The sequence below is a fragment of the Hemicordylus capensis genome, chromosome 9, assembly GCF_027244095.1.
Source record: "Hemicordylus capensis ecotype Gifberg chromosome 9, rHemCap1.1.pri, whole genome shotgun sequence".
Taxonomy (NCBI): domain Eukaryota; kingdom Metazoa; phylum Chordata; class Lepidosauria; order Squamata; family Cordylidae; genus Hemicordylus; species Hemicordylus capensis.
The window spans coordinates 17,737,423-17,765,358 of NC_069665.1; the positions used below are offsets into that span (position 1 = coordinate 17,737,423).

Here is a 27,936-nt window from a genome sequence, read left to right on the forward strand (position 1 = left end):
TGAGTGCCAGAGCCTTGTTGATGTTGCTGGGGGGAGTGTTGCTGCTCCAGGCAGCTTCCAGGACTGCCAGTAAGGACCTTTTCATTTAATTGTACAGTTGCCTCTCGCCACCCCCCACCGGTGCCGCCCTCACCAGCGCTTGGACCATTGAACCGCTTCATTTCAAACTGGGTTCGGTTCGATCTCGGACCAGCCTCCTTTCCTAGAGAGTGGTTCGGTTCACAGTTGAACCGCTCAAATCGTCCTGGTTCATGGCAGACCAGTTCGCGGTTGAGCCGGTTCTGCACATCCCTAACTGAGGAACTGTCTGCTCCCAGCTGAATCTACCCACCTGACTAGATCGGCTGGGATGGCTCTGCTGCCGGTGCTGACACCTGCTGAAGCCTGTTTGTCGAGCACTTGGGACAGGGACTTCACAGTTGTTGTCCCCAGGCTGTGGAACCCACTCTCAGCTGAGACCCACATGGCTGTCTCTCTCTCCCAGACTTTAGGAGGAACCTAGGAAGTTGCCTTCTACGGAGTCAGACCATTGGTCCATCTAGCTCATTATTGTCTACCCAGACTGGCAGCAGCTTCTCCAAGGCAGGCAGGAGTCTATCCCAGCCCTAGGCCAAGGAGCAGACTTTGAACCTTCTGCATGCAGATGCTGTTCCCAGAGCGGCCCCATTACCTGAGGGGAATATCTCACTGCTGCACTCCCTTGGAGTGAAATGATACATTATTGTGGGTTCTGTGGCCTACAAAAGTTGATGGGCATCCAATGGGAATACTTGGGAGTAGGAAGTCCTACCCATATGTAAAAAAAATCATGAGATGAGGGTTAATACCTCCCCAATTCCCCTGATCAAGAGGCTCACCTCCAAGGCCCAAAATGAGTTACACAGGAAAGGAAAGAACTCTAATTAGAATTTCCTGGCAGGGGGGAAACAAACCACATACATTGCATTATTCCTAATTGAGCCCCAGAGTACACACAATACAATTCAGCATGTCCATCTGTGTGCCTTCCCACCACAGTTGCTTCCCACACACCAAACAATACCCCCAAAACATGTAAGGGATAAAAGTAGCAGGGTGAAAGCTCTGTTGATGTGGTGGCCCTGGCCATTTTCCTTTGTGTGAAATGGATGAGGCACAAAGGCATTTTGTCTTGTTGGGGAGATTAAGGATGACCTTGTTATGCTTTCCAAAACCAGGACCAGGATATGAGTAGCTTTATAGATCCCACTGAAGCCAGGGGCTTTTTTATGGTGATTAGTACAATTAATAAATGCTTTTCTTTTAACCACACACTGTACAAAAGCAGACTAGCCCTGCCTTCTGGTTTACAATTTAGGAATAATCTTTAGCATTTGTATAGCACTTTCAAGTGTTCAAAGTGTTCCCGTATTCCGCGAATGCTGCTTGCGTTCTCCCTGCTTCTGAGACCTCTCACTGCTTTCAGAGAAAAGGCGCTCCTCCATGTGGTGGAAAAAGAAGGGGCACCACAGAGGGAGGGGGGCCGGGTTGTGGGGTCGGGCAGCCCAAACGTGGCCACCGATGTGCTCCCTGTGCCACTGCACTCTTCTGCTGGGTTTTGTGTTTGGATAGATTTATCTGGGTTTCTTTCTTTCTTTTTTGCTCCCTCTTCAGGCAGTAAATCTTGTGGAAGATCCACAAAATAAGTGCTCCTCCTTCAGACAGTCAAGCTTCTGCAAGATCCAGAGTCTTTGGATGGGCCGGTATATAAATGCAATTAATAATGTAAAAAAAGTTAAAAAGAAAAACGAGGCTTTAAGCAAAGGGAGGCTCTATCAGTATGACCCCTCCATACATCTCAGAAGAATTTTCAGGATATATTGATGTATCCCAAGAAGGCACCATAAAAAGTGGAACTTTTTAGCATGGAGAACATGTGGGCTAAGCTCCAATGTGTGTGTGTGTGTGGGGATCCGAATCGTGTACGGAGCAAAGTACAATCACTCTCTGGTCCTTGTCTTCTACTGAACATAGGACAACTCCTCAGTCCCACTTCGAGTTTGTCTCATTTGTAGAGATCTGATGCTCTGAATGAGTTCACCCAAGCTTACAACCCAATTTATGTCTCATTTTGTCCAATCGAAATGGAGGGTGTGTAAGCAGATCTGTGCATATTTTGCTTTATTTGTTTTATGCAAAGATAACGTAATTCTACTCAAAAACAGAACCATTAAACATGTTGGTTCATTAGTATTTTTAACTCTCTAGTTCAATTTTGATTCAGACACTTTGAAAAGTGGCAGTTGTACAGACTTTTCTCCATGCTATTGAGAACCCTGCTTTTTCAGGCTTATAGCAGCTTTGGTTAACTTCCTTTACCATGGTTTGGTGTTACGTCTGAACTGAGCTGATGTTTGAATAAACATCAACAGTTAGGGGAAAGTATGATAAAGAAGTTGGAAACCTCAGCAGTTAAGGTTTTGATACTAAAATGTGCATACATAATATTGCGCACACAACTGATCAGTAAACTGACTTTTCCAAGGCCTGTTAGTGGTCAGCTCTGATGTTATATTTGTGTTTAGTTAGCCAAGCAAAGTAAGGTCTTTAGTTTAACTTGACTCTTTGACATTCTCTCTCTCTCTCTTAAAATTTTATTAAACTTTAAATGAGATTACACAATCAAAATAATCATAACAGCAACACCCCAAAAAACAGCCCAGACCCTTCATACAGAGGAAGGAAAGGAAAGTTATTTTATGAACAACAAAATACCACTACCATGAAAGCAGGAAGCAACCACAAGTAACACTGTTCCATACATAAGTCACAGAAGAGATCAACAAAAACTTTCAGTTGGTTGATTTGTGACATGATATCTCTCCTGAGTGTTGAGATACTGGAGTGAAACCTGGCCCATGCATTCAGGTCCCAAAATGATGTTTAATGTTCAAGAATTAGCTCAGCTCCCACATCCCAAGTCTGAAGAGGTGAGGGAAGAAGAGAAAAATGCAATGACACTGCTATGTTCTATGTCCCTTGGAGACACCTGAATGAAAGTAGGTAGGTACATTCATAGTATAATTCTACATTTGAACTTAATCTCAAGAACTCAAGAACACTATTAACCATAGTGCAGTGTGATATTTTGAAGATTAAGAAACGGGAATGAAAGGAGGGGCATTGTTTTGGAATACCATTCTATATGGGCTGGGGCCATAACTCAGGGATAAAGCATCTGCTTTGCATGCAGAAGGTCCCAGGCTCAATCCCTGACATCTCCAGGTAGCACTGGGAGAGACTCCTGCCTGGAACCTTGAAGAGCTGCTGCCAGTCTGTGTAGACAACACTGAACTAGATAGACCAATGGTCTGACTCTGTATACGGCAGCTCCCAGTGTTTCTATTTCAAGTTCAAAGTTTACCTCGGTCCTTGCATCCAGGTGTTTAAAGAAGCCGGGAAAGACCCAACATGGATCTGTAATCAGAAAGAAAAAGACCTGCCAAGCAGGACCTGCCAAGCACTGTGCCTTACTAATATAAATGTGTGGTTTTTGAAAGGAGCAAAGTGTAGTGTCACCACTTCCTCAGGGATGTGAATTTCCACATCTAGATTGCAGAAGTGACTGTCTTTCTCCACTGCCATCCCAGCTTGTAAACATGTATACTCATGGAAAAATAGCTCCTTGCACAACGTCCATGCATGGTGGTGCACGTTTCTTCTACAGCCATGTAGTCAACATGTCACGTGTGCAGCAGCCATTGTATTTAGTTGACACATGTATGTCCATCACATCATGACTGGGCATCAAGGGATAGGAAGCTGCCTTCCACAAAGTCAGACCACTGGTCCATCTAGCCCAGTATCGTCTATGCAGACTGGCAATGGCTTCTCCAGGGTTACAGCAGGAATCTCCCACAGCCCTGTCTTGGAGATGCCAGGGAAGGAACTTGGAACTTTCTCCATGCAAGCATGCAGGTGCTCTTCTGAGAGCTGCCCCGTCCTCCAAAGGAATGACTTATAGAGTTCACACAAGTAGCCTCCCATTCAAATGCAAACCTGAACAGACCCTGCTTAGCAAAGGAGACAACTCATGCTTGCTACCACAAGTCCAGCGGATGGCATATATGTGTGAACGACCCCTTACAAATCAAACCCCACTGGCAGAGCTGCTGTGTCAATGGATGTAACTTTAAACAAATAACATCTAGTGGTGACAGTTCACACCTTCCAGTGTGAGCCACTGGGGGTAGCTTCACAGACAGGAATGCTTAACCCTTAATGTACAGCATTGTGGCAATTGCATGTGTGAACGAGACATCTTCGATCAAATAACATCAAACAAAATGTGTGTACCTGCTCAAACATACCACAACAACTAGGGCGTTGATTCTATACATTCAGCTGCAAGTCATCAAGCCACACAAGATGTCATATCACACACACACACACACACACACACACACACACACACACACACACATATTTGCCCCTATGGACAAGCAAATCAACAATTTATCAAGTGGCAATTCGCACACATGCAGATTTCCACTTGATGCTGCAGATAAAGGGCAGGTCTTGTGCAGGCCTCCCAGGGCCCTGATGCTGAAATTCCTGCTCAGAATTTATAGTGCACCACCCACAACCATTGCTAGATCCGGCCGGCAGTTATCACAGGCAGCCTCGCCCAAGCATACAGTAGCTGCTCATGAGAACAGCCTCACGGAGTCTTTGACATTCTGTGCCACTGTCCAGGAGGTTTTTTGCAGAGCAGACACCCTCCTTGTCCAGCTCTGGTTACATGTCTTCTCTGAACGATCCTTGTGAGAGACAGGAAAATGAACTTTTCTGTATAGAGCATCCTTCATGTCACAAATGGTCGCAAACTCTGAAGCTAGAGTTTGGACCAAGGTTCCTCTGGGAAAAGAGAAACCCTACCATATGTGGGCAGTTTCCCATTTATTGGCATGAAACGGGAAGCATCTGTGTTGGTATGTCTGGCTAGTTTGGCTGTTTGCACTACGTGGCCATCCTTGTGACGGTTGATCTCTGGCTGCTTCTCTTCTGCAACCTGCTGTGGAATGCAAATGGTTGTCATTTGGATAATGTCGTATCTGTGCGTTTTCAGAAACTGGCAGCTTATCAGCTCAGTTGACACACTTGTAAAGTGACTGTTTTTGTGGTGTTTTGTCAAGCCAGTTATCCAGGGCGAAATCCATATATTTAGAAGTCCACGACAAGGCCAGACCATTGCATAAGCCTTCTAGCTGGCAGACGAGCGGGGCAGGGCTCTTGGTGTGTGCTCTGTGGTTTTCATGGGAGCAAAAGCTAGATGCAGAATATGGTGTTGGCTGCAGAGTTCAACTTCCTGAAAATCCCAACTTCTACTTAATGTAGCATTTAAAGGCTCACTGTTTCCCCAAGCAGTACTGGAGTAGCACTAAAGGCTTTAGAGACACAGGAAGCTGCCTTACACCAAGTCAGACCCTTGGTCCCTATAGCTCAGTCTTATCTACACTGACTGGCAGCAGCTCTCTAAGGTTACAGGCAGGAATCTCTCCCAACTCTACCTGGAGATGGCAGGCAGTGAACTTGGGACCTTCTGCATGCAAGCAGGCAGGTGCTCTTCTGCTGAGCGATGGCCCCATATCTTACAGAACTCGTAGGAACATATACTGAATCAGACCATTGGTCTGTCTAGCTCAGTATTGTCTTCACAGACTGGCAGCGGCTTCTCCAAGGTTGCAGGCAGGAATCTCTCAGACTCTCAGCCCTATCTTGGAGAAGCCAGGGAGGGAACTTGAAACCTAGATGCTCTTCCCAGAGCGGCTTCATCCCCTGAGGGGAATATCTTACAGTGCTCACACATCAAGTCTCCCATTCATATGCAACCAGGGCAAACCCTGCTTAGCTATGGGGACAAGTCATGCTTCCTACCACAAGACCAACTCTCCTCCCCTTTACTTTTCTTTGGATGCAATACATATGCAATATGTATGGTTACTGTTTGTAATATTGGTCTTTTATTTACAATATATACAAAATATCAGAACATAGTGGAAGCAAAAACAATAATTATTTATATACCGCTTTTCAACAAGTTTCCAATAAGTTTACATGGAGAAACAATAAATAAAAATAAGATGGCTCCCTCTCCCCAAAGGGCTCACATTCTAAAAAGAAACATAAGACAGACACCAGCAACAGTCACTGGAGGTACTGAGCTGGGCGTGGATAGGGCCAGTTACTCTCCCCCTGCTAAATAAAGAGCATCACCACATTAAAAGGTGCCTCTTTGCCCAGTTAGCAGGGGCAGTGCTTGAATTGCAGAGAGGGGACCTAACTTATGAGATGATGGCCTTTCAACATCTTCCTATATTGCTGCTGCCTGATATAGTACCAGTGGGGATTCAAACCAGCAACCTTCTGCTTGTTAGTCAGACATTTCCCCACTGCGCCACTTAAGGTGACTCTTTAGCTACTGTTTTTAGAAAGCTACAGAGGGGAATGGTTGGTCTAAAACTGGGTTTGTGGGTTTCATTAAGCAACCCCCACCCCCACCCCACCAAAAACATTTTGAGCACGGATGTGGAAGCAAATACCCCTGCAGTAGGCAGAAAAACCCTGGGTCCAATTTAGGGTCTGAAGCTATTCCCGGAGGAGTTAATACAAGGGAGGGATTCACAACGCCTTCAATACGATAACAGCGTAGTGTCATTCATAGAACCAACAGATCTTTGATCATGACGATTTGGACAATTGGTCCTTCGTATGTAATAAAAGCATGTTTTAAAAGTTGCACTTTGGGAGAGTGTTGAAAACAGCAATGCGGGCTACTCCAGCTTTGTTGCTGCACCGCATGGAGAGACTCCATGGATGAAGCAGGTGAAGGGAGAAGTGGAGGCCAGGCTGCCTGGGGGTGGTTCCTTTGGGGAGTGTCTGCTCCACCTGCCGCCACCCCTCTCAATTCCGAACCGGGCAAACTTTTATTTATTGTTCAGTGTCTATACTGCCTTTCATAATGCAAATCAAGGTGGTTTACACAAGTTAAACTATAATGCAATTGGCTAACAGCTGGGCTAAAAAGCCGGGCTCGGTCCGCAGGGCTTGTTTCCTATGCTGTGCAGTCGACTTCTGGTCAGTTTTTTTCATTTAATTTTTCCCGGTTATATATTTTTTCCTTTGTGTTAACTGATATAGGTTTTGGAATGTAGTGTGTTTTTTTGTGGTAGGATTTGAGTTACCTTGATTCAGAATCCACACTTTACTTGGAGATGGAAAATAAGAAATTGTTTAACCAGTGTTGTGAATACTTTGGTGTTACAGACTGTACTGTGAATAGGCCAGGTAGCTATCTTTTTTTTCCTTTTTTCTTCCCCCACTTTAATGCCAAAATTAAAAAGTAAAAACAAAAGTAAGGAGGACACATGGGTCATGAAGAAGGAAGGAAACCATGTACATAAGAACATGTATATAAACCGTGTATGTGTAAGGAACTTGTTTGTATGGCAATTTTTTGGATACAATGGTTTTCTGGCAATATGATATTGATTTATGGTTTGTAATTTTTCAGTAGATTACTATACACGGTTTATATACAAAATTAAAAAGTAGGCAAGAGTTGGGCTAATGTTAAATTATTTATTCTTATTTTTTAAAGATCGCTTTTCAACAACAGCAACAAAAGTTTCCAAAGCAGTTTGCATAGCAAAAGTAGTAGGGTCCTCTGTCCCAGAAGGGTTTTCAATCTAAAAAGAAACACAAAGAAGACACCGGCAACAGCCACGGGGAAGAATGCTATATGGACCTGAACAGGATACGTTGCTCTCTGCTCCCTGCTAAATTTAAGGGACCTGCCCTTTTGCTCTTTGCCCATTTAGCAGAGGTATATCCTGCCTGAACTGTATGACGTGGTTCATTTGGGGATGGGAATGAGAAGGGGAGTTTTTAGATCAAAGTTTTTAGTCCAGAGTTCCTTACCTTGATCTCTATATAATTTTTACTGTATTGCACTTAATTGCGTTACTTTGTTTTATTATTTTAATGTGTTTTAAGCTGTTTGGGGGCTGAAGTGAAAAGTGGAATATACCTATTAAACAGAGGCGTAACTATAGGGGGGGCAGGGGGGCACGTGCCCCGGGCGCCATCTTTTCTGGTCACGTGGGGGGCGCCGCCCTTGGCGGCGGCAGCGGGCGCTTGTGAGGAAAAACCTAAGTATAATGTAGTATGTTGGGGGGGCGGCGGGGGGGCACGGTGGGGGGGGCGCCATTTCAGTGTTTGCCCCAGGCGCCGTTTTCCCTAGTTACGCCTCTGCTATTAAAGCAGCATAAATAAGGATTTCCAGACAGTCTCCCATCCAGGCTCTGACTAGCCCCAGCAGGCCTGCTTAACTTCAGCAAGATACATCATATGTCTTAGACCATGAAGTGGTTCTCACGTGCAGCCTGACCCAAGCTAGGGAAGCCCAGCCTGGGTTAGGCTGCTCGTGAGAACCGCCAAGATTGGCGCCACCTAGCCCTGCTTTTTAGTCAGGCTGTTAGCTGAGGTGAAGGGAACCAACGGCTATATCTATCTATCTATCTATCTATCTATCTATCTATCTATCTATCTATCTATCTATCTATCTATCACATTTTTATACTGCCCCAAACACGAGCTTTCTGCTCGTGTGTGTGCACGGGATGCTTCCAGCCCAGCAGCACATAGAGATAGGGGCCTAGAGCGCCTGCCTCTTGCGGGGAATCCGCCAATACATCATGTGTGTCACACGGTGCATTGTGGGATTCCCGGAGGCCAGGATGCCTCGTCTCGGCCTCCAGAGCTGTGTGCTGTGCCACGCAGCGCTGCTTGTATGGAAGTGTGATCCACGCTCCCGAAACAAGAACTCGCTTGTTTGGGGAGAAGCTGAGTAAAACAAGCCACGCCGCCCACCTGGTCATGTGAACGACCTCCATGTCCCATGCATTTCAGTTAAAGACTTACGCCACACCTTAAAGTTTTCTTATTGGAATTGACGAGGGTTAGCTTCGGCTGGATCATGCCCAACGTGTACGGAAGAAACTGTCTTGCTTCTTATTTCAGTGCACTGTAAGAATAAGTGTTTGTATGATAATCTTTTTTTTCATAATTGGTGCAGTTTTGCCAAGACACTCGTAGGGCGATCAGGGTTAAACGTTGTGGCTTGTTCCAGACATAACTTGCTGCTTAGCAACACATTAATATTTTAAATGAAAATACTACAAAAAGTTTCAGAAAGACTTTGCATACTGTTCAAATCCTCCCCTCCCATTATAATTCTTTTTTTGTAGTGAGTATTAAAATAAATTTAATAACTGGAAGTTCTAATGAAAAAAAAATATAAATTAAAAAAAATGTATGGAAGTTGGCTGAGTGCACTGAAATTCCAGTGAAATGAAAACTGCGGCCAGGAGGGCTTTTGACCAGGCCTTGGAGGAAACTAATAAAGTTTGGTCTTTATATTGCCCTTGTATCTGAGGACATAGTCAGGTGATAGTTGCTGGGCACTTTCTAGACCAGGGATTCTCAACGTGTGGGTCCCCAGATGTAATTGGACTTCAACTCCCATAATTCCCAACCAAAGGCCACTGGGGCTGGGGATTATGGGAGTTGAAGTCCGATAACATCTGGGGACCCACACGTTGAGAAACCCTGTTCTAGACTAACTGCTCAACAGCAGCAAAATGCCTCCATTCAGAGACTGCTAACAAACATCATTCAAACATCCAGCTCATTAGGCATCTTCACATGATAGCTGGGAAATCCAGTTCCCGGGGAGTTTGCACGTCTGGTGGGCATGTTGTCCAAACCTACCAAAGTCGAGTTCCTGAGCCTTCCACCCGATATTTGCCCAGCATTCTCCATCCATTTCTAACCTACATTTGAAGCTGGTTAGAGAATGTTGGGCGAATGTTGGGTGGAAGCCTTGGGAGCCAGAATTTGGCAGGTTCCGATGACGTGCTTCCTGGGAGCGCACATTTCCCTAGGAACTGGAGGTTCCCAGGAACTGGACTTCCTGGCGATGGTGTGAAGCCACCCATTATATTAAAGTTCCTAATTAGTGCAGATGGGCTTAACCTTTATTTTTAAAAAGAGCAGCTAGACTGGGCCTGTGGATAAGGGCTTCAGTGATGGTTTCAGTCAGGATTCACTGCCCCCCAAGTTCGCGATTGGCTAAAGAAAAAAGTTTCCATTGGTGTCAAGAGGAATTCCCTCCACTCTTGTCAGGTGTGGGTGGGTGGGTGGGTGGTAACAGGAATCCAGATCAGGTCCATGGTGGGGTAGGCTTAACCCCCCCCCCTTATGAATGAGTTGGAGTTGTGCTACGTTGTTGTTTTTATCATAACTGGTAAAGACTTTTGGAAAGGCTCTGACAAAGCGTGAAACAAAGAAAACCCAATGGAATCAGCAAGTGAGGATGGCTGGTTGTCTTTGTTTTGGAGTCCCAAAGTGCTGCTCCTGCCTGCCACAAAGTCGGCTTCCCGCCTGAACCTCTCCAAGCCGCTTCCTTGCATAACACTCGGCAGTGTGGCTCAGGCATCTCTGCACTGTCTAGAGCTGTGTGAAACTCAGACCATTTCCCCCCCCCTAATGAAATGCAAGCCACATAACCTAACACTGGCAAGACAGAAGGAGCAGGATGTCAGAAAAAGAAGAAGCACAGAGGAAGTTAAAAAATCAGAACAGACAAGCCTGAAATGGAGCGCTGAAGTGGGTGACCAGATGGAAAGGAAAGCAGGGTCCCTGTACCTTTCACTAGCTGTGTGGGGCAGGGCTGGGCAGAAGGGAGGTTAGGGTCTGCCGGTGGACCTCTGCCCAATTTCCAGGAGACCATCCAGTGCCCAGGCCGCAGCTCAGTAGTAGAGCACCTGCTTTTCATGTGGTGCAAGTAGGGCTGGGCTGGGGGGGACCCTGTCTGAAACCCTGCTGCAAGTCAGTGAAGACAGTACTGAGCGAGACAATACAGAGAAACGGTCTGACTCAAGACAGGGCAACTTGCTGTGACTGCTTGTTGTTGGTTGCTGAGATTCTTGCAAAGAATTCTGCATTATGTGGACTTTGGTTTGATTCAGCAAGCACTGGTTCTGTCCTTAAGCAAGACACCAGGGACTATTCATCATGAGGGCTCTAAGGAACTCTCGGTTTCAGAGGAAGTATGCTGCAGACCACTATTTGCTGGGGAACAACAGCTGAGGAGGACTCCTGCCTTGTGCCCAGTGTGTGAGCTTTTGGGAGGCATCTCACAGGCATCTGACTGACTGCGGGGGAAACAGGAAACTGGATTAAATGGACCTTGGTCTGATCCAGCAAGGCTCTTCTTATTTTGTGTATTCAGACTACTTAACATTGATGAGTTATGCTCTAACTCAGGAATAGGCAATGTTTGACTCTCCAGTTGATGTTGTCTACAACTCCCATCAATCCTAATCCCAATGACCACGAGAGACTGAAGTACTTCATCTCTGGAGCATTTCCAGACAGGTCTTTTAGTTTGCATCTCCTCCAGAATGGTGTGCATTCACATATCTACCAGATTTACCCCCAAATCCCTGCAAACTATCAGGGAGCACTTTACACACAATTTAGGTTTTTCATTGCACGTTAAGAATGCAGTCTGCTTTATATCCAGTTGTACCAAGTTATATCCAGTAAAAGTTGATATCAACTTTTTGCATCGGTTTTGGGGGGATAACTTAGAACTTGTGGTAAAGCTTCGCAGTAAACCCACAGTAGAGCCTGCTTTCTGCAAATGCTCCCAGTGAAAAAGGTGGAAATGTTGGCAAGTTCAGGAGTGAGAAATGCACAACGTGTTTACATTCCCTCCCTTACACACCTCTTAAGGGTACAGGAGCCACCATAATCTAATCCAAATGCAAGCACATTTCCAGAACCATTGGCTGCTCATAAGAAGAGCCCTGCTGGATCAGGCCCAAGGAGGCCCATCTAGTCCAGCATCCTGTTCCACACAGTGGCCCACCAGATGCCACTGGAAGCCTACAGGCAGGAGTTGAGGGCATGCCCTCTCTCCTGCTGTTACTCCCCTGCAACTGGTACTCAGAGGCATCCTGCCTTTGAGGCTGGATCTGGCCTATAGCCCTCTGACTAGTAGCCATTGATAGACCTCTCCTCCATGAAGTTATCCAAACCCCTCTTAAAGCCATCCAGGTTATTGGCTGTCACCAGAACTTGTGGCAGAGAATTCCACAAGTTGATTATGTGTTGTGTGGAAAAGTACCTCTGTTTGCTGGTCCTGTATTTCCTGGCAATCAATTTCATGGGATGACCCCTGGTTCTAGTGTTATGTGAGAGGGAGAAGAATTCCTCTCTATCCACTTTCTCCACACTACTCATATGCATGATTTTATAGACCTCTATCATGTCTCCCCACAGTCATTTTCTTTCTAAACTAAATGGCCCCAGGTGTTATAGCCTTGCCTCATAAGGAAGGTTGCCTCATAAGGAAGGTGCTCTAGGTCCCTGATCATCTTGGTTGCCCTCTTCTGCACCTTTTCCAGTTCTACAGTGTCCTTTTTTTTAGATGTGGTGACCAGAATTGTACTCCAGGTGTGGCCGCACCACAGTTTTGTATAAGGGCACTATAATATTAGCAGTTTTATTTTCAACCCCCTTCCTAATGATCCCTAGCATGGAACTGGCCTTTTTCACAGCTGCCGCACATTGAGTCAACACTTTCAATGAGCTGTCCACCACGACCCCAAGTTCACTCTCCTGGTCAGTCACCAACAGCTCAAATCCCATCAGCATATACTTGTTTTTCATCCCAATGTTAATCACTTTATACTTGCCAACATTGAACCACATTTGCCATTTTGTCGCCCACTCACCCAGTTTGGAGAGATCCTTTTGGAGCTCCTCACAATCTGTTTTGGATTTCACTACCTGAAAGAGTTTGGTATCATCTGCAAATTTGGCCACCTCGCTGCTTACCCCTACTTCTAGATCATTTGTGAATAAAGCACTGGTCCCAGTACAGATCCGGGGGGGGGGCACTTCTTACTTTCCTCCATTGTGAAAACTCTCCATTTATCCCTACCTTCTGTTTCCTGTCCTTAAACCAGTTTGCAATCTACACATGTACTTGTCCCCTTATCCCATGACCGCTAAGTTTTCTCAAGAGTCTTTTATGAGGAACTTTGTCAAAAGCTTTTTGGAGGTCCAGGTATACTGTGTCAACTGGATCACCTTGATCCACACACTTGTTGACACTCTCAAAGAACTCCAAAAAGTTTGTGAGGCAAGATTTACCTTTGCAGAAGCCATTCTGGTTCTCTCCCAGCAGGGCCTGTTGTTCTATGTGCTTTACAATTTTATCCTTGAGGATGTTTTCTATCAATTTGCCTGGAACGAATGCTAAACTAACTGGCCTGTAATTTCTTGGATCGCCCCTGAATCCCTTTTTGAAAATCAGTGTTACATTTGCTACTCTCCAGTCCTCAAGTACAGAGCCTGATTGCAGGGATAAGTTATATATTTTAGGAAGGAGGTCAGCAATTTCACATTTGAGTTCTTTGAGGACTCTTGGATGGATGCCATCCGGCCCTGGCAATTTGCTAGTTTCCAATTTTTTCAGACAGTTTAGAACATCATCTCTTGTCACTTCTGTCTGACCCAGTTCTTTAGCCTCCATCCCCCAAAAGCCTGGTTAAGGAACAGGTATATGCTCAGTATCCTCTTCCATGAAGACGGACACAAAGAACTCATTTATCTTCTCCGCAACCTCCATATCCTCCTTAATAATCCCTTTTACTCATTGTCTAATGGTCCAACCGCCTCCCTGGCAGGTTTCCTGCATCTGATGTATTTAAATAAGTATTTGTTATTCCTCTTCATGCTTTTAGCTAAATGTTCCTCAAACTCTCTTTTCGCCCCCCTTATTATCACCTTGCATTTCTTTTGCCAGAGTTTTGTGTTCCTTTCTGTTCTCTTCATTTGGACAGGCCTTCCAATTTTGGAAGGAAGTCTTCTTCCCTTTTATGGTTTCCTTGACTTTACCTATTAGCCATCCTGGCATCCTCCTGGACTTAGTGGTACCTTCCCTCCCTTTGGGTATACAATCTAACTGGGCCTCTAGTATTGTGGTTTTGAGTAAACTCCATGCATCCTCCAGTTGTTATACATTTTTGTACATTTCTGCTCCAAAGCCAACTAGTTCCTTTCAAGCTCAATAATGGGTTAAATAATAAAGTGTTTTAAAATATCTTAAATAGTCTAATTTTAAAAATGTTTTAAGTTTGACATAACATAATCCGATTAGAAATTCCTACCCAAGCAAAACCCAGGAAGAATGCTGGAATTATAGCTCAAGGCTGTTGCAAGCCAGAACACCCCTTCTGCATGTGGAGGAGCTGTTTTGCTCACGCAAGCAATTTGTGCAAATGTTCCATGCATAGAGTTCTTTCCAGAGAATCTACATATGCTCCAGGTTTTGCAGGAGCTGTTCCAATTTTCTGGTACCTGTTGCTAATACACCTTTTGTCCCTATCTTTGCCTTTGTGGGGACACCTTGCTAAAATGTTGCCTGTCATTGTCATTCTCTTGGGTTCATATCGCTCTCTCTCTCTCTCTCTCTCTCTCTCTCTCTCTCTCTCTCTCTCTCTCTCTCTCTCTCTCTCTCGTCTCTAGAAGTTAAATTTCTGGGTGGGTGTTTGCACCTTCTCTCCCATTGCACAAATGACCACTACAGTGGCACCAGCTTGCTGCTTCACACGCTGGAGCTGCTGAGCTCTCTTTTGAACTGTAGAACAATTATGTTGTTCTCTAGAACATAATCTGAGGAGTGCAGAAAGACACACATACACCCCGCCCCGCACCTACAGCAGGGCTGCAGAGAGAGGGGCAAACTTGACAAACAACTCCTCACTGAAATGTATGGGAGGAGGAGGTGGGAGGAGGGAAAGACACTTTTAGGGCAGGGGGAAATATGACCAAATTGGCATGTTATGCAGAACCACAGTTGAAGGGGCCAGAGGTTTCACAGACGTTATGTGCGAATGCGAGCAATTGGAGTTTGGCATGGCAATGAACCCAAGCTTTCGGATTTGGAACTCCCAGTCTGAACCCTCGGGTTGTAGTGAGTTTCATCACTGCAACCCAAGATTGGGTGCAGCCTGTGGTACATCCAAATGTGGAACTGCAGGCGGCATCCCCTTCACCAGAGTTGAGGGAGGAAGCTCCTCCCTCAACTCCGGCTGTGATTGGCTGTTCAGTCAAGAAAGAAGCCCACACAGCCAGTTCCCCCTCTTTGCAGAAAGGACACTCTCCGTTATGTCCTAATTCAGACGGGAGAGCGGGAGAAGGCCCACAGTTCCACATTACGTGCAAATGCAGCCTATGTTTGGTGGATTGCCCATAGGGGTTATTAGGTTTTGCAAGAGGGAGAGTCCAATAAAATCAGGGGAGACTCCTCAAATGCTGGGGGAAGAATCTGCACCCCTGCTTTCCAACTCCCATCATCCCCAGCCATAATGCATTGCAGCTGAGACCGATGGGAGTTGTAGTCTAACAGCTGGAGGGCCTCAGCTTGGCCTCAGTGCTGTTCTAGTACTGTATATCCTTCATCAAGTAACAACTGGGGGGTATTAGTTCAGAGCAGTGTTCCCTGCAACAGGGATCCTTCCCAGATCTTGCTGACTACAGCCTCCCCAGCTGTAATGGCCTTTGGTGGGGGAGGATGTTATGGGACCTGTAGTCAACCACATCTGGAAATCCCTGTTGCACGGAACACTGGTTCAGACATCATGACAAACGTTAGTTTGACATTACATCTGAACCATTTCAGTGCCATTTCTGCCTGGCACGAGTTGCCATCTCAGTTTTCAAATGGAAGCAAGAAGTGCTCATCTCAATGTACTGGGAGTACATCTCAATGTACTTGACCCTAAACCACTAGCCCCTGTCTTTTCAGGTGGGACCCCTCCGCCGGTAATTGTGCACATACCAGAGTAAGCTCTTGAACAAACTGTGCCCAGGAGTGAGCCTTTTTTGCATTTCTCCTCGTAGTTCTTGGAATCATGGCCCAGATGGTCCTGTCATTACTTGCCAAAGAATTTTTGTTAACAATGGCACTAGAATTGAAGTCGATCTCTAAAGTAATTTCATTCCACATTAAACACCAACCTTTTCTCTTCCAGTGGCCATTAAATTATCTTCACATTATTTTTCAGATAGATTTTTCTAATATTTTTCTCCAGGCAATCACAGCTGAAATAGAACCATAAGCAATTTTCAACTGGCCTAATCTTTTCTGTCAACTATTGATTTATATATGGCATTAATGGACTAATTACTTCAATAGATATTCCCTCCCCCCATCATTGGCATAGCTTTTTATTGTGTAGATGGGCTGCCTATTGGAACAAGATTCATGCTTAGGGCTGTGGCTCAGGTTCTGCGGTAGAGCACCTGCTTCGCGTGCAAAAGGTCCCAGATTCAGATTTTCTAGGTAGAACTAGGAAAGATCCATGACTGGAACTTTGCACGGTGTACCTGCTGCTGGTAAGCTGACTAAGCTGGACAGCCCATTGGTTTGACTTCTTATAAAGCATTTTAGTCTGTTCATCCTGATCTAGTGGCCATCACCACATCCTTTGACAGCACATGCCAGAAATTAATGTTGTGTGGAATGAAGAATACTTTCCCTACCTCCATCCTAAATCTCCTACTAATCAATTTAATTGGTTGGCTTTTAATATTTTCTGTTTAATTGTTCTAGTGTTACAGGAGAAAAACTCATCTTTATCTGCTTTCTCCACACGATGTGTAACTTCATATAACAGGGCTGTACATGCAGCTGCTATTGTTGGACTACAACTGCCATCATCCCCAGCCACAGTGGCCAATAGTTAGGAATGATGGGAGTTGTAGTTGGTAGGTAGGTAAGCTTTATTACAGTCTTTGACCAGTACAGAAACATGAAGTAACATAATATCACACCTGTTACAATAGCAACAATATAATTTTTAGCCTACTTTCCAGGACAGCTGGTCTTGTGGTAGCAAGCATGACTCGTCCCATTAGCTAAGCAGGGTCCACCCTGGTTGCATATGAATGGGAGACTAGAAGTGTGAGCACTGGAAGATCTTCCCCTCAGAGGATGGAGACGCTCTGGGAAGAGCAGAAGGTTTCAAGTTCCCTCCCTGGCTTCTCCAAGATAGGGCTGAGAGAGATTCCTGCCTGCAACCTTGGAGAAGCTGCTGCCAATCTGTGAAGACAATACTGAGCTAGATAGAACAATGGTCTGACTCAGCATATGGCAGCTTCCTATGTTCCTGTGTTGGCTTATGATCAGCCGGCATTCTGTGTGTGTCCATGTGTCCCCCCACATCAATGTCGCAACACCTGGACCAAGATGAACCAAATCAGGTACAGTTGTAAAGACACATAGGGACACCTCAACAGTGTAGTTTGTGATGATGTCATCCACCCTGATTCAAGAAGGCGGAGACATAAACTTGTGAAATGCCTAATTGATTTGAACCAAATTTGCAAGAGCTGCAGAGACACATAGGGACACCTCACTGGCATTGTTTGTGATGATGTCATCCATCTCAATTCAAAATGGTGGACGCATAAACATTTGAGGCACAAGTGAACTAACCATCTAACCGATTTGACCCAAATTTTGTACAGTTGTAGTGAGTGACTTATAGGGACACCTCAATGTTGTCATTTGTAATGATGTCGTCCACCCTGATCCAAGATGGCAGATGCGTGAATGTTTGAGGCACAAGAGGTTCAACTTGTGGACCACCTAACCGATTTGAACTAAATTAAGTCCAGTTGTAGGGATAGTGAAAGGAAAGTAGGCAGATTAGTTCTTACTAGAACAATGTTATGAATATATAACCACATAATAGATTATTCCACTACATTGATCATTAGGTATTGTCATATATTCATTGCTATTAGGCAAAACGTAGCCACATTGTGGGTAACGTTAGCTTGATGATCTGACAGGAGAAATGAAATGTCTCCAATATCTACAGGAGGGCCAAAGTTTTCCAGCTCTGCTTTGTAGTGTTCCCCATTAGTCTCCTTTTTCCTAAGCTAAAGAGCCCCAAACACTTTAGGCCAGCTGTCCCAAACCCTCCAGGTTGTTTTTTTTTTTTTGGATGACACTCTCTTCTACCCCAGACACAATAGTCAGTAGGAGTTGTTGGATGATGGGAGTTGTAGTCCAACATCTATAATAGTTTGAGACCCGTGCTTTAGCCTTAGTTCAAAGAGAAGGTGTTTCACCCCCTTGATCATTTTAGCTGCCCCTTTCTGCACCTTTTCCAGCTCTATATTGTATTTTTCTGGAGATGGAGTGACCAAATCTGTTCACAGTATTCCAAGTGTGGTTGCACTACATAGATAACAAAATCACACTCTCAGGGCTATATTTTGTCCTGTGCAGGAAAGCAGAAGGCTGCTCAAAGAGGATTATTTTGATAAGGGAAATGAACCACAGGGAAAGGGCTGAATGCCCTCTCCCTGGAAATGCTGACCCAGATGGCAATGTCCTGCAAAAAAGCAAGAAAACACTCAGGGTCAACATTTATGGGATTTGAGTGTCACATGTAACTTGACCCTTAATTTCCCCCTTTTAGGTTTCTGGGTCAATCCTCACTCTGTCCACCAGCACTTGTTGCCACTAAGTGAGAAAACATTTTATCTTATGTAAGACACAGGTAATTATCCCTTCTCAATTAGACCCTCAGGCACTGAACTGTAGAATGCTTAGTTCACTGCTCAGTTGCAAAGCAAATGCATTGTTATATAATATTTGTTTTGTTTTTGCCATTCAGCCCCTAACTAAACCTGCATCCTCATCAAATTTAATTAGTCTGTGGTTGATCAATGGGCACGATCCAACCAAAATAAAGCACATGTGAAGGCTGCAATTCTATGTGCACTTGCTTGGGAGTTTCCTCCCATTGAACTCAGTGGGATTTACTTCCCAATAAGCAAGCATGGAATTGGGCTGTGTTTCCTGTTGAGTTCAAATGGAAAAGTTAAGGGTAAGCATGGAACATCTGAACCTGCCATATATGGAGCCAGACGATTAGTCCATTTAATCCAGTGTTGGTACTCTGGCCCACCAGGGTCTTAGACTGAGGTCTTTCCCAGCTTCTGATACTTTAACTGGAGATACCCTCGATGGCCCAACTTTACCTTTACCAGGGATATCAAGGATTTAACTGGAGATACCAGGATTCTTAGTCATGCATAGTATGTGTTCTGTCACTGATCGATAGCCACTCCATTGCCAGTCCTACTGGAATCAATAGGACTCCAACAAGCTTAGGGCACAATACAGACAGTCAGTTTTAGTTACTGCTATGGTTCCCATGTAATCCCAACCTTTAGAGAAAACCTGGTTGTTCTACTGGTATTACTGAACATCCATAATGGACCTAATTTTAATTTGATAGTCGTAACCTAGTGTAAGAATGGTTTCCATTATGGATGTTCACTAATATCAGTAGGACAATCAAATTTTCTCTAAATGTTTGTCTGCTTTGTGTTTTAGTATTAAATATTAGCATAGCCTACCACTTGCAACTGAACATGACCTAGTTGGTGCCTTACATTTCATTTCAGTTTCTCCTCTGCTCTCTCTTTGCATATCCTGTGTATTTGCTGTCTCTTTCCACATCCTGTATGTTTTTGTGTCCCCTAGGTGTGATCTGCTGCTTCCCTCACTCAGGAAAGCGCACTGCTGGCATCATGTTTTCTGCATCCTGAGCCCACCTCCTCACTGGTATCCAGGTTGCAGGAGACCAGTGGAGAATCAGCTCAGTGGACCCTCAAACATCCGTGGGTCCTAGCAGTTTATTGAGCTTGCTGCATGCTGGCACCATCCCCACTGCTTTCCCCAGGGACACTCCCTTTCTACTATTATTATTATTATTATTTATTCGATTTCTATACCGCCCTTCCAAAAATGGCTCAGGGCGGTTGACACAGAGAAATAATAAATAAATAAGACATTCTTATTATTTACATTTTATATCCTGCTCTTCCTCCTAGGAGCCCAGAGCGGTGTACTACATACTTAAGTTTCTCGTCGCAACAACCCTGTGAAGTAGGTTAGGCTGAGAGAGAAGGGACTGGCCCAGAGTCACCCAGCAAGTCTCATGGCTGAATGGGGATTTGAACTCGGGTCTCCCCAGTCCTAGTCCAGCACTCTAACCACTATGCCACACTGGCTAGTTGTGAGGATGTTGCCGAATGCCATGCTAAGAACAGCTTTCTTTAGGTCTAGCTCAAAGTTTCTTCCTCCCTGCAGAGCAGTATTCCTGGGGCTGGAGCTGTAATGGCAGAAGCAACATCTGATCTGGTGTGTTCCCAAGAGTGTTGCTGGGTCCCGTCCCCACTTCAGCCGCTGTGTACAGATCACTGCTAGGAAGTGACCATATAGCCCCAGTAACTAGGGATGCTGTGGGCAAAAGGTAGCTTCCCCCATACAGCTGTGTCTCCAAGGACACTCACTAGGTTATGTTCCTTGAGTTAAGCATCATCCTTTGTAATGTATGGGCCTGACTCCTCCCTTTGTAAAGGGGCTGGGGGCACCCATGGCTACCTTCAGCTTCTGACATCCCCTAGCTTTGTCTGGCTCAGACAAGACTGGGCATGAGGATTTCCAAGCAGTGATTTATCCCATCTTCTTTACAGATTCCTAAGGTCAGTTTTGCTCGGTGTCCAACCAATCTATAGCCCGTCCTGGACCTTTTGCCCATGACTAGCTATCCCACGTATGAGAAAGCTGTACTTTCCCAAGACTACTTTTTTTAAAATGACATGAATGTGCCGGAGCGGTACTTTAAAAAAGTTATTACTGGCGGTACCGGCAGCACTTGCAAGCTGCCCCAAGCAATGGTGCCCCACCTGGCTTCCCACGCAGTGGCTGCTGACCACGTAAATGGCCTCCGCGCATGCGCAGAGGCCAGGTGAGTGCCAGAGACATGGCAGCTGCCGCGCTGGATGTCAGGTGGGGCGCCACAGCTCACGGCGGCTTGCAGGTGCCAGCGGTACCTTCAGTCATCACTTTTTAGCGCTACTACCGCTCGCGGAGGGGGTGGCACCAGCCTCACCGGCCGCCACAGCGGAAGCGCAGCAACCCACACGACCAGCGAGTGAGGCAGGAGGTTGCACACTCGTCCACCTACCTCATTGTAAGCCTGGGTTTGCAATCAGGGCTACCCGGGAGAGGAGCAACAGGACTGGGAGTGATCGGCGGGCTTCACATGACCGGCTGCAATGTGTGGCTTGTAACAATGAGTATTGTGTGGAACACTGTTGTGGAGGCGTCACTGGCACTTCTGGCATACAAGTCTGTGGCCTTTTGTTGTCGGTCTCCCCTACATTTAAGACCTGATCTGCAGTTATGTGGGGCTGAGAAGCACTTACGAGGAATAACTCCTTTGGCCAGGCACCAGTATATGTGGGGGCAGGCACCACACCCTCCAAACACACACACACACACACACACACCACCCCAAAATGCACAGACTTCTGCATGATAAAGAAGCAAGCACATCCATACTAATTCATTACTTTTATGCTAAAGTGCTAGCTGAGAAGATGAGAAGTCCGATTTGCAAAGGCTTTAACCTTGTCTTGTACCCTAGGAATCCAGGTTAATTTTTCTTTTTCTTTTTTTGCCTATAGAGAGTTAATTATAATGCTTTTGAAATCCCTGACACAATGCATGTCATTCTTGGCTTAGGAGAATGGCCTTCCCATCCGTATTGCTACAAGTATCACACCCTGCAACATGTCACAGAGGAAAATAAAGACATCGTCGTCACCAGCTGTGTACTGTATATATTGCACTGCACTGTTTTAAAGGTCAGGGCAGTGTTTGCTCTTTGGGTTAAAGATCTAAACATTGTCCTGCCGTCCGTTAGCATCAATCCAAGATGAGCTTCATCAGTATGTGAATTGGCAGGCTATGTGCTACAGCAGGGCTGCACAACTTCCCTCCCATCATCCCTGTTAGCGGCTGTGACTGGGGATTATGGGAGTTGTAATCCAGCAACAGCTGGAGAGCCAAAGTTGTGCAGCCCTGCCCTACAGGGTGCCTTAATGATCATGTGTGTGCATTTGCATGTAGGACACAAGCTGCGTCCACCACCAACTTGGAGGTTTAGCTTCTATAGAGATGGGGTAGTAAGTAGCAACCCTTTAAGAATGGCGTATCTGGCCATTAGACTGAGAACAAGACATCCCAAAAAGCAAATAGAGAGATAGGGATTTACCAGGGACAGCAGCCAGGAAAGAAAGACTGCTTCTCCTGTATTCTACAAAAAACAACCACAGGGCTCTGTGGGCACCACGAGTTGACACTGATGCGATGGCACATTTTACCTTTTCTGAGACTGGTTGCACTGTTATGTCTTACTGCGGGGCAGGGGGGACTTGCGATAACTGCCTGGTAAAATCTTTTTGTAGGTTCTCTTTTCTAATCTCATAGATGATGATGATGATGATGATGATGATGATGATGATGATATTTATACCCCGCCCCTCCAGTACACTACTGCTCAGGACAGCTCAAAGCATCAACAAAACACATAGAATGTAAAATAAAACCTTAAGAAAGTTAAACAAGTTAAAAGACCAGACTAAAACCACATTTTAAAATTAAAATTTTTAAAAAGTTTCAAATTAAAAGTTATTTTTATAGAAAGCTAACTGAGAACTAAAAACCCTACTAGATATAAGCAGCAGGTAAAAGATTAAAAAGCATCTTTAAAAGGATGTGTTTTTAATTTTTTTTTAAAAACCAACAACACTGAGGGAGGGAACATGGCGACGCTCTTCGGGGAGGGCGTTCCATATCTGAAAAGACAGCGTATGTTGTACATTAATGGGGCCATAGAGGCTGAGCGAATGTATTTGCGTGACTAGGAATTCTGGAGCAGATCACCTAAGGTCTCCTTAACTTTGGCAGTGCTACAGGGGTCATGTTTTCACATGAATGAACGGCTCTTGAACGATTTGTGGCCGAATTTTTCAAAGTTATTAAGAACAAAAAGGCTTTTCTTTAACATCAAGCGTGCATGGCTACTGTGTTTGCCCATGTCCCCACTGCTTCGGATAACACTGTTGTATTTAAAGCAACGAAAACAGTTACTGATTGCTCATATGCTTTTATTAAGATGACAGTTCTTTCGCTCTCTTAATAAATGAGAGCCCAGCCATGGTTTAGAACTCTAGCCATAATTTGAACTTCCCAATATACAAACTTTGGAGCGGCTTCTTTTGCCTACTCCACACTCCTGCCTCCGGATGCAGTGACTTCCAGAGGCAGAGCAATGGCCATAACTATGGTTTGTCAGTTCAGATACCATGCCAACCATAGCACAAATCATGGTTTGCAAACCCACCAAGCCAGGGTTTCTGAGTTTGGTTTGTTTATTGGTCTTCAACTCGGGTTTATCAACATAGACAGCGTGCCAAACTGTAGTTGACATTTCTTAATGATGGCTTATGTTGGCGGAGTGGCATGAAAATACCTTAAGGTTGGGCTGATAGTAAGTTTTTCTGAAATGTGTACCAATAGGGGCTGTCGACTGTCTTTGTTTGTTAAGAACTGGGTTGGATTATTTCAGGTTCCATGTCCGGCTGTGGTGGCTGAAGAGGCTGACTCTAAAGTGGCACAACCAGCCATAGGTCAGGTATCTTAACAGACACTGGGCTTTGCTCATGATCAGGGACCTGCGCTGGAGGCTGCATGGGGAGGAAGGCGGCAGAAGCTCCCCTCCCACACAATGGACTGGGGCCCATTTGCTGGTTGCGCGGATTGTGCGCCCAGACAATCTGCTGCTGCCCCAGGCAGTGCGGAGTTGCAGGGGCTGGGCCATGTCATGTGATTCTGTTGCCCGGAAATCCCACAATGCAGCACATGAGTGTGTGGTGCCTTGTGGGCATCCCCCTGGCAACAGGAAGGCACCCCTTAGTGTCTCGGCACTGACTGAAAGCAGCTGGTGCTGCCGTAGCCCTGTCATGGCTGCTCGTGAGAACAGCCTCACTCTGTTTTGACACGCGTGCTTCTTCTGGAAATGCAAAAGCCAAGAGGAGAGGTGGGATCTAGTAGGGATGTGTACAAACTGGTCCGGCGCCCTTTTACAGAGCACCGAACCAGTCCAGCAGTCGGGCGTTTGAGCTGGTTCAAAGGCAAGGGGGGCTTTAAGGGGCAGGGAGGGTGCCCTTCCCTTTCCTGCCACTTCCCCCCACCCATCTGTGCTCTCCCCAAAACTGCTGGTACAGGGCTACAGGGCACCTCCCTTCAGCCCTGGCAAGTGTCATGGCCAACGCGCATGCAGGGCTGCAGGGAGGTATGCTGCAGCCCCGCACCAGCGGTTTTGGGGAGAGTGCCGGTGGGGGGAAAGCGGCGGGGAAGGTAAGGGCACCCTCCTCGCCCCTTAAAGGCCCCCCTCCCAGGAATGCATGAACTGGTTCGAGCACATCCCTAGGTTCTAGACATCTGCATTGCCATGATGACCATAAGAAGAGAATCCCATTTCCTAGAGAAGATTTGGGAGGCTTTCCGGACTCCTGGAAATGTTATGGCCATGTCTGGGTTGTGTGTTTCCTGCATCATATCCTCTGAAAGTGCCAAGTTAATACTTATTTATTTACCACAACAGTGTGTAGGCCGCCCATCTGCCAAGGCATTTTGGATGCGTAACAACCAAATATAAAATGTTACTATAAACATATTAAAACAATAAATTAACAGGAAACTCAGGGAGCCATAACATTCTTGGCCCCAGCTTCAAATTTCTAGGTGTCTGGGTTACAGTGCGCCCTCTAACTGGGATTCCCAGATGTTGTTCACTGCAACTCCCAGCATCCCCAGATACAATGGCCTTTGGCTGGGGATTCTGGGAGTTGTAGTCAACAACATCTGGGAATCCCTGTTAGAGGGGAACAGTGGTCTGGCAGTCTTTCCCCCCTACTTCCATCTTGTCTTCACATTGCTGAAGCTAAAAGAAGAGGAAGAAATTAAAACTTGCGCACACGCACACACAAATACAAATACTGAGGTAATTTCACCCTCGTGATACTGTTCTATTCCTCTTTCTTCCCCTCCAGAACATCAGCAGATGCTACCAAAACGTACCTTTTTAAAGCCTTCCTTTGAATTCACCCACTTTTGTTAAGTGCACTTTATTCACACCAAGGAAATAAAGCAAAACGTTTGTATAGGTTCTAAGAAATTCCTTGTGCGTTTCTTACCTTGGTGAAGATGAAAAACACAGTTTGGCTAACGGTTGATTGACCAGCATTACTATTAAAAGACTACCGTGCTAATCCACACTGCTGGTTTTCATTCTGGAGCCACCAGATGGAGACTAAGTCCTAAATATTTACTCATTTTTACGCTTGCAATATTTCCCCCCATTTATTTCCATAGCTGTGATCGAAGACACCCTTACTTTTTTCTAGAACCAGAGAGCTAACCTAAACATAATGTGACCGTTCTGTGACTGGAAAACACTTGACTTTGAAAAGCCAGATCAGGGTGGAACTGATCTAAATGCTACCAGATTTGTTGTGGTGTTGTGTTTAAGTATCCCAAAGTTCCTTGTTGTGTTGTGCCCCTCTGGAAGTTGTGATAACATAATACACTTGAAAAGAGTTATACAAATGCTGGACGATAGTATCCACATGTTATGCACCTCTGTGCTGTCTACATAACCAATGGTTAGGGATGCTTGAGCACAAGCTCATTGCATTTTACTGAAAATCACTGCATTGTCCTGTGGAATCTTCTCACTACCTCCTGATTTCTCCTTACATAACCCGTAGCACTTGAAAGGAAGTCCCTGAACCTGGAGGGCACATCTCTTGTTTAGAATCCAGTCTATTAGCAGTGCTGTTCTTGTTCCAGACTCTAAAACGTCAGGTTTTCTCAGACTAGTTTAGCATTCCACCCAGGGTGACTGTCTTCCTTTAGGAAGGTTCTTCTGAATATTAATTAGACTTTCCCTTTCCAGGTCTAACATCTTAGCCAGAAAGCCACTCGGCTGCAAGTCCGTATAATCTCTTCATAATGCTGTATTTTTTTCTTCCTTCAAGAAAACTCTCTTCTTGCAGTGTAATCCACCCTTTCCTCAAAGCTTCCGTGGAAACGGTTTCTTGCATTGAGTGTCTCTTTTTCCTGCCTGGACCACTGGAAATGCATTGCCTTGCAATCTCCCTTATAAAGCACCAGTAGCTGTCATTCCTTTTGCTGGCTGCTCTCCTGTTAGGGCATGCCCTTATAGGAGCTTCCAGCATTCTTGGTTTGGCACTTTAGCATGGAATGGTGAGTACAGGAAGCTGTGCTTGAGAAAAGGAAGAACCCTGTAGTCTGAGCTTTCCCTTCCTGTGTAGATGGCATGCCGGCACCACCTGAGATCCTGCGGCTGCCTCTCTTCCTGCCCTCCTCTCTCAACCAGGAAGCGGAGTGCCAGTTCTGCGTCACAAGCAGTGCCAAACGATGTACATACTTCGAGTCAAACTCCATGCTTTGCAAGGGAGTTAAAATGAGAAATAGAAGCCAGATTGGCCCCCTGGGATGAGGCCATAGCTTAGTGGAAGAGCATCTACTTTGCATGCAGAAAGTCACAGGTTGAGTCCCTGGCAGCATCTCCAGGTAGGGCTGGGAGAGACTCCTGCCTGAAACCTTGGAGAGTTGCTGCCAGTCAGTGTAGACCAGTGATTCTCAATCTTGGGTCCTCAGGTGTTATTGGACTTCAACTCCCATAATCCCCAGCCTCAGTGGCCTTTGGTTGGGGATTATGGGAGTTGAAGTCCAATAACATCTGGGGACCCAACTTTGAGAATCACTGGTGTAGACAATACTGAGCTAGATTGACCAAGGGTCTGAGTCAAAATAAGGCAGCTTCTCAAGTTCTCTAAGGCTGGCAGCAGGTTTTAATCTTATTCCCTACTGAGGTTCTGATCAATTTGCCCTTGTGGCTATTTGCCAAGGGGCAGTGGTGAGGGAAGCTATCACTGACACGAATGATAGCTTTTATTCCTTGCAGATAGCAGCTGCATGGGAGACATGATCAGGACCATGGTAGGAGAGGAGGAGAGTTAAAGCCCCTCTGCCCCCACAGTCCTGATGAGACACAGGAGGGCTTGATCTGGTTGCTATTTAACAATGAAAATGGAAGCCGGTCAAAGATTGGTTTTTAAATAGTTCAGAAATCGCATCTGATACAAAATGTGGCTGTCAGAATATTGATTGGTGCATGATGATTGGAATACGTCGTTATTATTTTCTATACCGCTCTTTGACATTCCCAACATTTCAACATCGTGCCAAATTCGTGTCAGCTGCACCAACTGCCTCTTTTGTTTCCAAGCCCCATTTGAAGTGCCTGTGATGAGCTTGAAGGCCTTTGGGCCATATGGGTCAATGCCATGCTGCAAGTAGCCCAGAGGCCTTCAAGTTCATCTCTGTCAATTGGGCTTGGGAACGAAAGAGGCAGTCAGTGCAGCTGGTGACTTGCATGTGTGGAAGAACCTCTCATAACACAGACAGGAGGACTGGAGTGGGGTCAGCTGAGCGCGCCCCTTTCAGCTGTCTGAGTTTACCAGGGGGACGCCCCCTGTTTTCTGGCCGATCAGTGTCCTTATTAGCCTTTGAGGATGCGTTGTTCACATGTAGTTGTGTGCTGGTATTGCCATTCTTCCAGGGCCTCTGGAAGGTAAATACTGGAGTGGTGATTGGATGCATCTTGCCTTCTGTATGCTTGCATGTGCATGGACCCTAAAGCACCCATGCCAACACCACAGCTGCTGAGGCATATTTTGAACTGTTACCAGTACTGTAGGGCAACTTGGTGGTTCTCACATATTTTAGCCCAAAGAACAGTGGCCTTCTTGGCTCTTCCATCAGTGGAGGGCAGGCAACGGCAGAGTAAATGAACGTAGCACGCAACTAGCAACACA

At 45.6% G+C, this 27,936-nt stretch overlaps 1 protein-coding gene across 4 annotated transcripts in view; it reads left to right on the forward strand.

Moving 5' to 3' along the window:
- Positions 1 to 27,936, forward strand: part of SLC7A10 (solute carrier family 7 member 10) — a 90,933-nt gene that overhangs the window by 42,254 nt on the left and 20,743 nt on the right. The window lies entirely within an intron of this gene.